The sequence below is a fragment of the Oncorhynchus clarkii genome, chromosome 6 (genome assembly GCF_045791955.1).
Source record: "Oncorhynchus clarkii lewisi isolate Uvic-CL-2024 chromosome 6, UVic_Ocla_1.0, whole genome shotgun sequence".
NCBI lineage: Eukaryota > Metazoa > Chordata > Actinopteri > Salmoniformes > Salmonidae > Oncorhynchus > Oncorhynchus clarkii.
The window spans coordinates 28053057-28068038 of record NC_092152.1 but is presented as its reverse complement, the minus strand read 5'-3'; positions in this window follow the sequence as shown (position 1 = coordinate 28068038).

The following is a 14982-nucleotide window of genomic DNA, read 5'->3' as shown; positions in this document are numbered from 1 at the left end:
TGGCTGTGCCGGGTGGAGATTATAACAGAACATGGCCAAGATGTTCAAATGTTCATAAATGACCAGCATGGTCGAATAATAATAAGGCAGAACAGTTGAAAGAAACTGGAGCAGCAGCACGGCCAGGTGGACTGGTGACAGCAAGGAGTCTTCATGTCAGGTAGTCCTGGGGCATGGTCCTAGGGCTCAGGTCCTCCGAGAGAGAGAAAGAGAGAATTAGAGAACGCACACTTAAATTCACACAGGACACCGAATAGGACAGGAGAAGTACTCCAGATATAACAAACTGACCCTAGCCCCCCGACACATAAACTACTGCAGCATAAATACTGGAGGCTGAGACAGGAGGGGTCAGGAGACACTGTGGCCCCATCCGAGGACACCCCCGGACAGGGCCAAACAGGAAGGATATAACCCCACCCACTTTGCCAAAGCACAGCCCCCACACCACTAGAGGGATATCTTCAACCACCAACTTACCATCCTGAGACAAGGCTGAGTATAGCCCACAAAGACCTCCGCCACGGCACAACCCAAGGGGGGGGGGGGGGGGCAACCCAGACAGGATGACCACATCAGTGAATCAACCCACTCAGGTGATGCACCCCTCCAGGGACAGCATGAGAGAGCCCCAGTAAGCCAGTGACTCAGCCCCTGTAATAGGGTTAGAGGCAGAGAATCCCAGTGGAAAGAGGGGAACCGGCCAGGCAGAGACAGCAAGGGCGGTTCGTTGCTCCTGAGCCTTTCCGTTCACCCTCCCACTCCTGGGCCAGACTACACTCAATCATATGACCCACTGAAGAGATGAGTCTTCAGTAGAGACTTAAAGGTTGAGACCGAGTTTGCGTCTCTGACATGGGTAGGCAGACAGTTCCATAAAAATGGAGCTCTATAGGAGAAAGCCCTGCCTCCAGCTGTTTGCTTAGAAATTCTAGGGACAATTAGGAGGCCTGCGTCTTGTGACCGTAGCGTACGTGTAGGTATGTACGGCAGGACCAAATCAGAGAGATAGGTAGGAGCAAGCCCATGTAATGCTTTGTAGGTTAGCAGTAAAACCTTGAAATCAGCCCTTGCTTTGACAGGAAGCCAGTGTAGAGAGGCTAGCACTGGAGTAATATGATCAAATTTTTTGGTTCTAGTCAGGATTCTAGCAGCCGTATTTAGCACTAACTGAAGTTTATTTAGTGCTTTATCCGGGTAGCCGGAAAGTAGAGCATTGCAGTAGTCTAACCTAGAAGTGACAAAAGCATGGATAAATTTTTCTGCATCATTTTTGGACAGAAAGTTTCTGATTTTTGCAATGTTACGTAGATGGAAAAAAGCTGTCCTTGAAACGGTCTTGATATGTTCTTCAAAAGAGAGATCAGGGTCCAGAGTAACGCCGAGGTCCTTCACAGTTTTATTTGAGACGACTGTACAACCATTAAGATTAATTGTCAGATTCAACAGAAGATCTCTTTGTTTCTTGGGACCTAGAACAAGCATCTCTGTTTTGTCCGAGTTTAAAAGTAGAAAGTTTGCAGCCATCCACTTCCTTATGTCTGAAACACATTCTTCTAGCAAGGGCAATTTTGGGGCTTCACCATGTTTCATTGAAATGTACAGCTGTGTGTCATCCGCATAGCAGTGAAAGTTAACATTATGTTTTCGAATAACATCCCCAAGAGGTAAAATGTATAGTGAAAACAATAGTGGTCCTAAAACGAAACCTTGAGGAACACCGAAATTTACAGTTGATTTGTCAGAGGACAAACCATTCACAGAGACAAACTGATATCTTTCCGACAGATAAGATCTAAACCAGGCCAGAACTTGTCCATGTAGACCAATTTGGGTTTCCAATCTCTCCAAAAGAATGTGGTGATCGATGGAATCAAAAGCAGCAGTAAGGTCTAGGAGCACGAGGACAGATGCAGAGCCTCGGTCCGATGCCATTAAAATGTCATTTACCACCTTCACAAGTGCCGTCTCAGTGCTATGATGGGGTCTAAAACCAGACTGAAGCATTTCGTATACATTGTTTGTCTTCAGGAAGGCAGTGAGTTGTTGCGCAACAGCCTTTTCTAAAATTTTTGAGAGGAATGGAAGATTCGATATAGGCCGATAGTTTTTTATATTTTCTGGGTCAAGGTTTGGCTTTTTCAAGAGAGGCTTTATTACTGCCACTTTTAGTGAGTTTGGTACACATCCGGTGGATAGAGAGCCGTTTATTATGTTCAACATAGGAGGGCCAAGCACAGGAAGCAGCTCTTTCAGTAGTTTAGTTGGAATAGGGTCCAGTATGCAGCTTGAAGGTTTAGAGGCCATGATTATTTTCATCATTGTGTCAAGAGATATAGTACTAAAACACTTGAGCGTCTCTCTTGATCCTAGGTCCTGGCAGAGTTGTGCAGACTCAGGACAACTGAGCTTTGAAGGAATACGCAGATTTAAGGAGGAGTCCGAAATTTGCTTTCTAATAATCATAATCTTTTCCTCAAAGAAGTTCATGAATTTATCACTGCTAAAGTGAAAGTCATCCTCTCTTGGGGAATGCTGCTTTTTAGTTAGCTTTGCGACAGTATCAAAAAGGAATTTCGGATTGTTCTTATTTTCCTCAATTAAGTTAGAAAAATAGGATGATCGAGCAGCAGTAAGGGCTCTTCGGTACTGCACAGTACTGTCTTTCCAAGCTAGTCGGAAGACTTCCAGTTTGGTGTGGCGCCATTTCCGTTCCAATTTTCTGGAAGCTTGCTTCAGAGCTCTGGTATTTTCTGTGTACCAGGGAGCTAGTTTCTTATGAGAAATGTTTTTTGTTTTTAGGGGTGCAACTGCATCTAGGGTATTGCGCAAGATTAAATTGAGTTCCTCAGTTAGGTGGTTAACTGATTTTTGTCCTCTGGCGTCCTTGGGTAGACAGAGGGAATCTGGAAGGACATCAAGGAATCTTTGTGCTGTCTGTGAATTTATAGTACGACTTTTGATGATCCTTGGTTGGGGTCTGAGCAGATTATTTGTTGCAATTGCAAACGTAATAAAATGGTGGTCCGATAGTCCAGGATTATGAGGAAAAACATTAAGATCCACAACATTTATTCCATGGGACAAAACTAGGTCCAGCGTATGACTGTGACAGTGAGTGGGTCCAGAGACATGTTGGACAAAACCCACTGAGTCGATGATGGCTCCGAAAGCCTTTTGGAGTGGGTCTGTGGACTTTTCCATGTGAATATTAAAGTCACCAAAGATTAGAATATTATCCGCTATGACTACAAGGTCCGATAGGAATTCAGGGAACTCAGTGAGGAACGCTGTATATGGCCCAGGAGGCCTGTAAACAGTAGCTATAAAAAGTGATTGAGTAGGCTGCATAGATTTCATGACTAGAAGCTCAAAAGACGAAAACGTCATTTTTTTTTTTGTAAATTGAAATTTGCTATCGTAAATGTTAGCAACACCTCCGCCTTTGCGGGATGCACGGGGGATATGGTCACTAGTGTAGCCAGGAGGTGAGGCCTCATTTAACACAGTAAATTCATCAGGCTTAAGCCATGTTTCAGTCAGGCCAATCACATCAAGATTATGATCAGTGATTAGTTCATTGACTATAATTGCCTTTGAAGTAAGGGATCTAACATTAAGTAGCCCTATTTTGAGATGTGAGGTATCCTGATCTCTTTCAATAATGACAGGAATGGAGGTGGTCTTTATCCTAGTGAGATTGCTAAGGCGAACACCGCCATGTTTAGTTTTGCCCAACCTAGGTCGAGGCACAGACACGGTCTCAATGGTGATAGCTGAGCTGACTACACTGACTGTGCTAGTGGCAGACTCCACTATGCTGGCAGGCTGGCTAACAGCCTGCTGCCTGGCCTGCACCCTATTTCATTGTGGAGCTAGAGGAGTTAGAGCCCTGTCTATGTTGGTAGATAAAATGAGAGCACCCCTCCAGCTAGGATGGAGTCCGTCACTCCTCAGCAGGTCAGGCTTGGTCCTGTTTGTGGGTGAGTCCCAGAAAGAGGGCCAATTATCTACAAATTCTATCTTTTGGGAGGGGCAGAAAACAGTTTTCAACCAGCGATTGAGTTGTGAGACTCTGCTGTAGAGCTCATCACTCCCCCTAACTGGATCCTGGGGGCGTAGGAAGAAATACAAGTAAAATATAAGTAACCAAAATATAAGTAACCTAATTTATGTCCCTCTTACTTCCCTGAATGCCTCTGCTGATCCTACAGCTATTGCATGCAGTAATCATATGCCTATGAACCAGAGTAATACAGTTAGCACTGAGGTGGTGTGCCTTAGTAGGAAGTTCACAGCATGCAGCTCACCCTGCACTAATAAAAATAACCCATGTCTTAGCATGTCTACCTCTGCTAAGCCTCCCAGAAAAACAATCTAGCATCCCAGCATATTGTTAAAAATAACCCAAGTTAACATATGTACAGTTCAAGTCAGAGGTTTACATACACCTTAGCCAAATACATTTAAACTCAGTTTTCACAATTCCTGATGTTTAATCCAAGCAACAAAAAAAATCCATCCACATAATTTTCCACCCTCATGATGCCATCTATTTTGTGAAGTGCACCAGTCCCTCCTGTAGCAAGCACCCCCACAACATGATGCTGCCACCCCCGTGCATCACGGTTTGGATGGTGTTCTTCGGCTTGCAAGACTCCCCCTTTTTCCTCCAAACATAATGATGGTCATTATGGCTAAACAGTTCTGTTTTTGTTTAATCAGACCACAGGACATTTCTCCAAAAAGTACGATGTTTGTCCCCATGTGCACTTGCAAACCGTAGTCTGTCTTTTTTATGGCAGTTTTGGAGCAGTGGCTTCCTTGCTGAGCGGCCTTTCAGGTTATGTCAATATAGGACTTGTTTGACAGTAGATATAGATATGTTTTCACCCGTTTCCTCCAGCATCTTCACAAGGTCCTTTGTTGTTATTCTGGGATTGATATGTACTTTCCACATCAAAGTACGTTCATTTCTAGGAGACAGAACGCAGTATGAAGGCTTCCAGATTGGTATGACGGCTGCGTGGTCCCATGGTGTTTATACTTGCGTACTATTGTTTGTACAGATGAATGTGGTATCTTCAGGCATTTGAAATTGCTCCCAAGGATGAACCAGACTTGTGGTGGTCTACAATATTTTTTCTGGGGTCTTGGCTGATTTCTTTTGATTTTTCCATGATGTCAAGCAAAGAGGCACTGAGTTTGAAGGTAGGACTTGAAATACATCCACAGGTACACCTCCAATTGACTCAAATGATGTCAATTAGCCTATCAGAATCTTCTAAAGCCATTACATCATTTTCTGGAATTTTCCAAGCTGTTTAAAGGCACAGTCAACTTCGTGCATGTAAACATCTGACCCGTTGGAATTGTGATACAGTGAAATAATCTGTAATTTGTCCTAACCAACTTTCCAAAACTATAGGTTGTTAACAATACATTAGTGGAATGGTTGAAAAATGAGTTTTAATTACTCCAACCTAAGTGTATGTAAACTTCTGACTTCAACTGTAGCTTAAGAAACAATACTTTGTAGAAGAGGTCAAACAATACGTTTTGTAGTGATTCCTATGTTGTTGATGTGAAGAATATTTGTTGGTCCATGGTGTGTAATGACGAGCAACCAGATGCTGTGCTTGACACACAACTTAGTTACTAATAAGCATGCACCCATTAAAAACATCTTTGGGATAGGGAGCAGCATTGGGAAGTTTGGATGAAAAGCGTGCCCAGAGTAAACTGCCTGTTACTCAGGCCCAGAAGCTAGAATATGCATATAATTATTAGATTTGGATAGAAAACTAACGTTTCCAAAACTGTTAAAATAGTGTCTGTGAGTATAACAGAACTCATATGGCAGGCGAAAACCTGAGAAAAATCCAACCAGGAAGTGGGAATTCTGAGGTTTGTAGTTTTCAAGTGAATGCCTATCGAATATCCAGTGTCTGTGGGGTCAGATTGCACTTCCTAAGGCTTCCAGTAGATGTCAACATTCTTTAGAAGTTGTTTCAGGCTTCTATTGTGAAAGGGTAGAGAATAAGAGCACTCAGAGTAAGTGGCTCAGCTGAAAGCCATGAGTTGTTTATCGCGCGTGGTCATAAGCGCGACGTTCATTCCCTTGTCCGGTTGAAACATTATTGAATATTTATGATAAAAACACCCTAAGGATTGATTAGAAACATCGTTTGACATGTTTCTACGAACTTTAATGGAACTTTTTTACTTTTTTTGGACATAAAGATTAACTTTATCGAACAAAACAAACATTTATTGTGTAACATGGAGTCCTGGGAGTGCCACCAGATGAAGATTATCAAAGGTTAGTGATTAATTTTAACGCTATTTCTGACTTTTGTGACACCTCTCCATGGCTGGAAAATGTCTGTATGGTTTTTGTGGCTAGGTGCTGTCCTAACATAATCGCATGGTGTGCTTTCGGTGTAAATCATTTTTTTAATCGGACACTGTGGTTGGATTAACAAGAAGTTTATCTTTGAAATGGTGTATAATACTTGTATGTTTGAGGAATTTTAATAATGAGATTTCTGTTGTTTGAATTTGACGCCCTGCAATTTCACTGGCTGTAGGCCAGGCGTTCCGCTAGCGGAACCCCCTTCCCAGAAAGGTTAAGAAAATGACTGTAACAACTGTTAAGTCCCCATTAATTGATGAGGAATTGAAAAATGTTATGGTTGAGAGGGATGAGGCAAAAGGAATGGCAAATAGGTCTGGCTGTACAACCGATTAGCAAACATACTGCAATAAACTTAATATAAAGTAGAGACTACACTATGAAACAAAGATAAATTACCTAAAGAATGATAGTAAAACGCTTTGGAACACCTTAACTTAAATTTTGGGCGAAAAGGCAAACTCAGTTCCATCATTAATTGAAACAGATGGCTCATTCATCACAAAACACACGATTACTTTAAATATTTTGCATTGGCAAACTTGATACTACACATCCAAGTATATCTGACCAAATTAGGAAAGACAAGCATTGTAATTTTTTATTCTGTGAAGAGGTGAATTATTGTCTACCAACAATGACAAGCAACCAGGGTCTGACAACTTGGATAGAAAATTACTGAGGATAATAGCAGATGATATTGCCACTCCTATTTGCCATATCTTCAATTTAAGCCAACTAAAAAGTGTGTGCGCTCAGGCCTGAAGGGAAGCAAAAGTTATCCCCCTACCTAAGAATAGTAAAGTCCCATTAACTGGCTCAAATAGCTGACCAATCAACCTGTTACCAACCCTTTAGTAAACTTCCGGGAAAATGTGTGTTTGACCAGATACAATGCTATTTTACAGTAAACTAAATGACAACAGACTTCCAGCATGCGTATAGGGAAGACGTTCAACAAGCACAGCACTTACACAAATGACTGGCTGAGAGAAATTGATGATAAAAAGATTGTGGTGACTGTTTTGTTAGACTTCAGTGTGACATTATAGATCATAGGCTTTTGCTGGAAAAACATATGTTATATGGCTTTACTGTCTAACTGAACAGAGGGTGTTCTTTATTGGTAGCATCTTTTTTTTAAATCAGAGTAGAATCAGGAATTCCACAGGGCAGCTGTTAAGGCCCCTTACTTTTTTCAATATTTACAAGATTGAATCGTAAACCGTAAAAGCCTTTGGTTCATGCATGTTAACATCAGAAGCCACCCTAAGTTTGCTTTATTCACTGCTTTAGCACACTCTGCCAACACTGATGTCCTAGCCATGTCTGAATCCTGGCATAGAAAGGCCACCAAAAATTCTGAAATTTCCATCCCCAATTACAACATTTTCCGTCGAGATAGATCTGCTAAAGGGGGCGAAGTTGCAATCTACTGTAGATATAGCCTGCAGAGTTCTGTCATAGTATTCAGGTCTATGCCCAAACAGTTTGAGCTTCTACTTTTAAAAATCCATCTCTCCAGAAATAAGTCCCTCACTGTTGCCGCTTGTTATAGACCCCCCTCAGCTCCCAGCTGTGCCCTGGACACCATATGTGCATTGATCGCCCTCCATCTATCTTCAGAGTTCGTATTGTTAGGTGACCTAAACTGGGATATGCTTAACACCCCAGCTGTCCTACAATATAAACGAGATCACCTCAATCTCACACAAATTATCAAGGAACCGACCAGGTACAACCCCAAATCTGTAAACATGGGCACACTCTTAGATATCATCCTGACCATCTTGCCCTCTGCCTCATTGCCTGTGTTCGTTATGGTTCCACGATCAAACGACCACCCCTCATCACTGTCAAATGCTCCCTAAAACACTTCTGCAAGCAGGCCTTTCTAATTGACCTGGCCCGGGTATCTTGTAAGGATATTGACCTCATCCCGTCAGTAGAGGATCTGGTTGTTCTTTAAAAGTGCTTTCCTCACCATCTTAAATAAGCATGCCCCTTTCAAAAGATGTAGAACTAAGAACAGATATAGCCCTTGGTTCACTCTAGACTTGACTGCCCTTGGCCAGCACAAAAACATCCTGTGGCGTACTACACTAGCTTCGAATAGTCCCCGCCATTTGCAACTTTTCAGGGAAGTCAGGAACCAGTATACACAGTCAGTTAGGAAAGCAAAGGCTAGCTTTTTCAAACAGACATTTGCATCCTGCATCACTAATTCCAAAAAGTTTTGGGACACTGTAAAGTCCATGGAGAAAAATAGCACCACCTCCCAGCTGCCCACTGCACTTGAGGCTAGGAGACACTGTCACCACTAATAAATCCACGATAATCGAGAATTTCAAGAAGCATTTTTCTACGGCTGGCCATGCTTTCCATCTGGCTACCCCAACCCCGGCCAACAGCTCTGCACCCCCGCAGTAACTGGCCCAAGCCCCCCTGGCCCAAGCCCCCGCTTCTCCTTCACCCAAATCCAGACAGCTGATGTTCTGATTGAACTGCAAAATCTGGATCTCTACAAATCAGCTGGACAATCTGGACCCTTTCTTCCTAAAATTATCCACCGCCATTGTTGCAACCCCTATTACTAGTCTGTTCAACGTCTCTTTCGTATCGTCTGAGATTCCCAAAGAATGGAAAGCGGCAGCGGTCATCCCCCTCTTCAAAGGGGGATGACCAGACTGTTACAGACCTATATTCATCCTGCCCTGCCTTTCTAAAGTCTTCAAAAGCCAAGTGAACAAACAAATCACAGACCATTACGAATCCCACTGTACCTTCTCCGCTATGCAATCCGGTTTCCGAGCTGGTCATGGGTGCACCTCAGCCATGCTCAAGGTCCTAAACAATATCATAACTGCCATCGACAAAAGACAGTACTGTGCAGCCATCTTTATCGACCTAGCCAAGGCTTTCGACTCTGTCAATCACCATATTCTTATGGGCAGACTCAACAGCCTTGGCTTCTCAAATGACTGCCTCACCTGGTTCACCAGCTACTTCTCAGATAGAGTTCAGTGTGTCAAATCGGAGGGCCTGTTGTCCGGACATCTGGCAGTCTCTATGGGGGTACCACAGGGTCTAATTCTCGGGCCGGCTCTTTTTTCTGTATATATCAATGATGTATGTCGCTCAATGTTGCTCTTGCTGTGGGGGATTCTTTGATCTTCCTCTACGCAGACAACACCATTCTGTATACATCTGGCCCTTCTTTGGACACTGTGTTATTAACAAACCTCCAAACGAGCTTCAGTGCCATACAACACTCCTTCTGTGGCCTCCAACTGCTCTTAAATGCTAGTAAAATGAAATGCATGCTCTTCAACAGATCGCTGCCCGCACCCGCCAGCCTGACTAACATCACTACTCTGGACGGTTCTGACTTAGAACATGTGGACAACTATAAATGCCTAGGTGTCTTGCTAGACTGTAAACTCTCCTTCCAGACTCATATTAAACATCTCCAATCCCAAATTAAATTTAGAATCGGCTTCCTATTTCGCAACATACCCTCGTAAAACTGACTATCCTACCGATCCTTGACTTTGGCGATGTCATTTACAAAATAGCCTCCAACACTCTAATCAGCAAATTGGATGCAGTCCATCACAGTGCCATCCGTTTTGTCACCAAAGCCCCATATACTACCCACCACTGCGACCTGTATGCTCTCGTTGTCTGGTCCTCGCTACATATTCGTCGCCAAACCCACTGGCTCCAGGTCATCTATAAGTCTTTGCTAGGTAAAGCTCTGCCTTATCTCAGCTCACTGTTCACCATCGCAACACCCACCCGTAGCACGCGCTCCAGCAGGTATATTTCATCCCCAAAGCCAACGCCTCCTTTGGCTGCCTTTCCTTCCAGTTCTCTGCTGCCAATGACTGGAACAAATCGCAAAAATCACTGAAGTTGGAGACCTTTATCTCCCTCACTAACTTTAATCATCAGCTGTCAGAGCAGTTTACCGATCGCTGTAGCTGTACACAGCACATCTGTAAATAGCCCATCCAACCAACTACCACCTCATCCCCATATTTGTTTTTGTTTTTCAGCTCTTTTGCACACCAGTATTTCTACTTGCATATCCTCATCTGCATACTCCAGTGTTAATTGCTAAATTGTAATTACTTCGCCACTATTCATTGCCTTTCCTCCTTACTTCATTTGCACACACTGTATACAGATTTTTCTATTGTGTTATTGACTGTACATTTGTTTATCCCATGTGTAACTGTGTGTTCTTGTTTTTGTTGCACTGCTTTGCTTTATTTTGGCCAGGTCGCAGTTGTAAATGAGAACTTGTTCTCAACTGGCCTACCTGGTTAAATAAAGGTGAAATAAATAAATAAAAGAACATGCCACTGGCTCTGAGTAAAGCCAGTGTGTCAGAACAGGGCAGCACAGCTGGCCCTTGGATGTACACAGAGAGCTAACATTAATTATATGCATGTCAATCTCTCCTGGCTCAAAGTGGAGGAGAGATTGACTACTTCACCACTTGTATTTGTGAGAGGTATTGACATGTTGAATACACCGAGCTGTCTGTTTGAACTACCGGCACACAGCTGGGACACCCACGCATACCCCACAAGACATGCCACCAGAGGTCTCTTCACAGTCCCCAAGTCCAGAACAGACTATGGGAAGTGCACAATACTACATATAGTGCCATGACTAAATGGAACTCTATTCCACACCAAGTAAAATTAGATTTAAAAAACCAGATAAAAATACACCTTATGGAACAGCGGGGACTGTGAAGCGACACAAACATGGACACATGCATACAAACACACGATAACATACGCACTATACACATGGATGTTGTGTTATAGATTAAGTGGTAGTAGAGTAGTGGCCTGAGGGCACGCACTTAATATGTTGTGAAATCCATTATGAATGTATTGTAATGTTTTTAAAATGTATAACTGCCTTAATTTTGCTGCCTCGGCAGCAGCTAATGGGGATCCATAATAAATACAAATAACAAAACTGTCAGGCAAATTGACGTTGAATGAGACCAGCCATTTTCACCATTAGTAAGATCATGCGCGCTCTTGACAGGGACAAATACATCAAGCTACAATGCTTGCAGCTTTATCTCCACCGCGCTCAACAATTCCTGCTAAAGTGGATCAAAATGTCAAGAGATGAAATATATAAAGCCATGTATAGAAATGTTTTTAAGCTGGACTTAATATATTAGTGTTTGTGAAACACTACATGTCAAGTATATTATAAGTAAAAATACATCATGTTGGAAATACCCAAAAAACTGAAGCAAATAGTTGCCTCAATTTTTTTAAGTGGAACTAGCACAATATTTTTTACAGTGTATAAGCACTTTGTGACATCTGCCGATGTAAAAAATGGCTTTATAAATACATTTGATGAATATGTGTCCTTTGTATGTACTATAGTGAAATCCCTTTTACAGGCTGTCTTAATAAGAATGCTACAAATGTTTGCATATTATTACTACAGGTAAAACTTGGGTTGTTGTTCAAAATGTCCTTTACTGATGCTGTATGTTTCTGCTGTAATAGAACTTGAGGCCATGTGGCTAGGAAGGGGCTCGGAGGGGGCCTTATCTCTCCACACTGTGTGCACTCAGATTATCAGGCCGTCTGAGACACTGTCAGGCCTCTCCTCTCACAGCAACAATGCCTCTGGTGGTACTCATGGTGATCCAAGGAGGGCTTAGAGATAACGGGCGAGGAGAAGGGCTGGAAGACTTCCAGACATCTGCCTTCTTTTGTTGCTGAATGCTTTCACTACATGCAAGCCCCTGAACATACTCACCTTCTTAACATATTAAAACAAAAAAAGAGCTAAATAATATTTGTCCAGCCTTTGCTGCTATGCTTGCAGATGTGCATAATATGCTGCGATCCTAATCAAAAATGATTTAATAACTCCAAATAACAAAAACGGAGCTATAGGTTTGTTGTAACAAACTTAAAACATGTTTCTTTTGCACTACATGGATCACCTTTGCGGTTGAATGCAGCATTGCTGTATGGTGCACTCAAAATGTATTGTAGTTGACTAGCCACTCTGCTGTAATAGGCCTACATGTTTCTCCTTTGCACCGTGTTTTGTTGCAGGTTTAGTTGTTTTGGTTATTCATTGTCAAGCTTTAAAAACCGAAGTTTTTAACATTTTAGTAGCCTAGCTAGGACTGTGTCAGTACACTTTCCCTCCGCTGCGTGCTGTAAACGGGACACACGAAAGCAGCGCAATTGAAGTTGAATTCACCAATGTGAACACATCAAGCTGTAATATCATAAAGTAGCTGACTCAACTGGTGACTCATTTATACTCGCTTGTGTATCCTATTCAGCCCGCGGGCCTTGTGTTTGACACATGTGGGCTAGCCTATTAGCCACGTTATGACTGACTTGTGATCATTGCCCTTGCTAGTTTGATTGTATTGACATTCCCAGCCTTAGTTATAGTCATCTATTTCTTTCAAAATATTGAGTCATAGAAACTGAAACAACGCATCCGGAATGGGTGGAGGCAGCAAACAATGTACCAGGCCAGCTGTGATTTACGTACAACCTGATAGCAATAGTTTTGGGACTACCAAGAAATGTATTGATTAATTATATTAATCATGCATTGAACTGTATCCATTGATTCTGGCAACAATGTCTTACTGTACTTCATGGAATTTTGAGTAAAATATAACCTATTTTTAAAACCTCTTTATAAAGTTGGTTTTGAAGCATAAACTGGGAATTTTATATTTTGACTGATATTGTCTGTTTCATATCCGCAGAGTAGTTAAAACCCTGTCAGTTCAACTTTAATTATTTAACATTACAGTCCACAAAAACTATACAAACCTAAAACATGAAAAGATTGACATTCAATTGCTAGATGTTGTGATATTGATATTTGATCAATTAGCTCTCCTCAATTTTTCACATAGTTATTTTTCTGTTTGTCTGGTAGGTATTTTAGTTCTGATTTGGACTTATTTGCCTTGAACAACAACAGTTTGTCTCCTGAGCCATCATGATGCCAGTCTCCTGCAGCCAAACTCCCAAGACAATATATAGTCCTCCCAGCTAACACATAACGTTCTGAGAACATTGTGTTTTTTAGAGCCTGGTGAGATCGTGGTTGTCCTATGTTTTTTTTTGTTGCATACAACCTTCCCACAAAGCTCTGGGAATGGTGCAGGACAGTTGCTTGACTTTGGAACATTCTCAGGGCATTTACGGACATGACAAAAAAACATTATTTTCTTGGTATTTCATTACTTTAACAGAACGTTTCCTTAAAGTTCAAACATGGTTACATTTAATTAACATTTCTGTAATATTCTAGGAACGTTCTCCAACTAGTTTGACATTGGGAATGTTCTCAAATAGTTCAGAGAACGTTAAGAAACAAAGTACTTCAGCATAATGTTTCCTACAGGTTTCTTAATAATAGTTCTATTTAAAGTCATGTTCTCAAATTGGTCTGAGAACGTTAAGAAAACTTTCCATAAAAAACACAAGAAAACATTAGTAAAGTCCAAAGAACATTCTATGAATGTTATTTAAAAATATATACATTCCGTTCTCAGTATCAAAACGCTTTCTATCCTCTATCTTGTTAAGTGTGTTCAAGTGTGTTAGTCGCGCCGAGTAAATGGCTACACCTCATCTTAATGAGTGCTTGTTTCCTTTGAAATTGGGTTTGTTTGAAAAGACTAAAATGAACATATTTTTATGAGTAAAAAATACATGGCATTCTAGCTCCATCCTGGTGGCGCATTGGACTAATTCGATGGATAGAGAACAGAATCAGAAGATTATAGGTTTGAATCTAACTGATGACGTGTCACACACACATAAAAATAGTTTCATGTGATTAATGCCTAAGCAAATTAATTTCCATGTGTCCTATCTGTGGTTGGAGTTTAAAAAAAAGTTAACCTAAGCTACCAGCAGTGTTATTAAAAGTTCTCAGAACATTATTTAATTACCTTCAAATAACCTAGAATTTCTGTTAATAAAACCTCCCAGGAAAACTTTCAGGGAACCATAGTAAAACGTTCTCAGAACTAATGGGAAACCGAAAACATACATTCCCACAACTTCTAAGGAACCAAATGTGCTAGCTGGGCTCCTTCAGGACACTGTAATGGTTGGTGCACTGGTCTCATCACCTCATTGTGGCTAAGTGGTCTACAACAAAAGTGCAGCATAATATAATCATTTTAATTTAATCTGCAGTGCCTCTGTTCCTGGGTGGGAGGTATTGGCTTGGAAACTCGCACAATGGCATACTAAACCTGGAGATTAGACCCCGAGACATACCTCCCCATCGCTCGCCCACTCCCTCTTCCTCCTCATCTCCATGCACGTCTCAAGTTTTCCAATTCATGGCTAGGCAACTGTAACTAAAGATGGAAAAGTGGCCAGTGGACAAATATTGGTTTTCACTTTCTCTGCTTGTATCCCACACTTTGTCCACATCCACACACATGAAACCACACTGCATAAGTCCTCACTACAAAACCAATTCTGCAGATGTGGCTTTTAGCACACACACCTATGCAT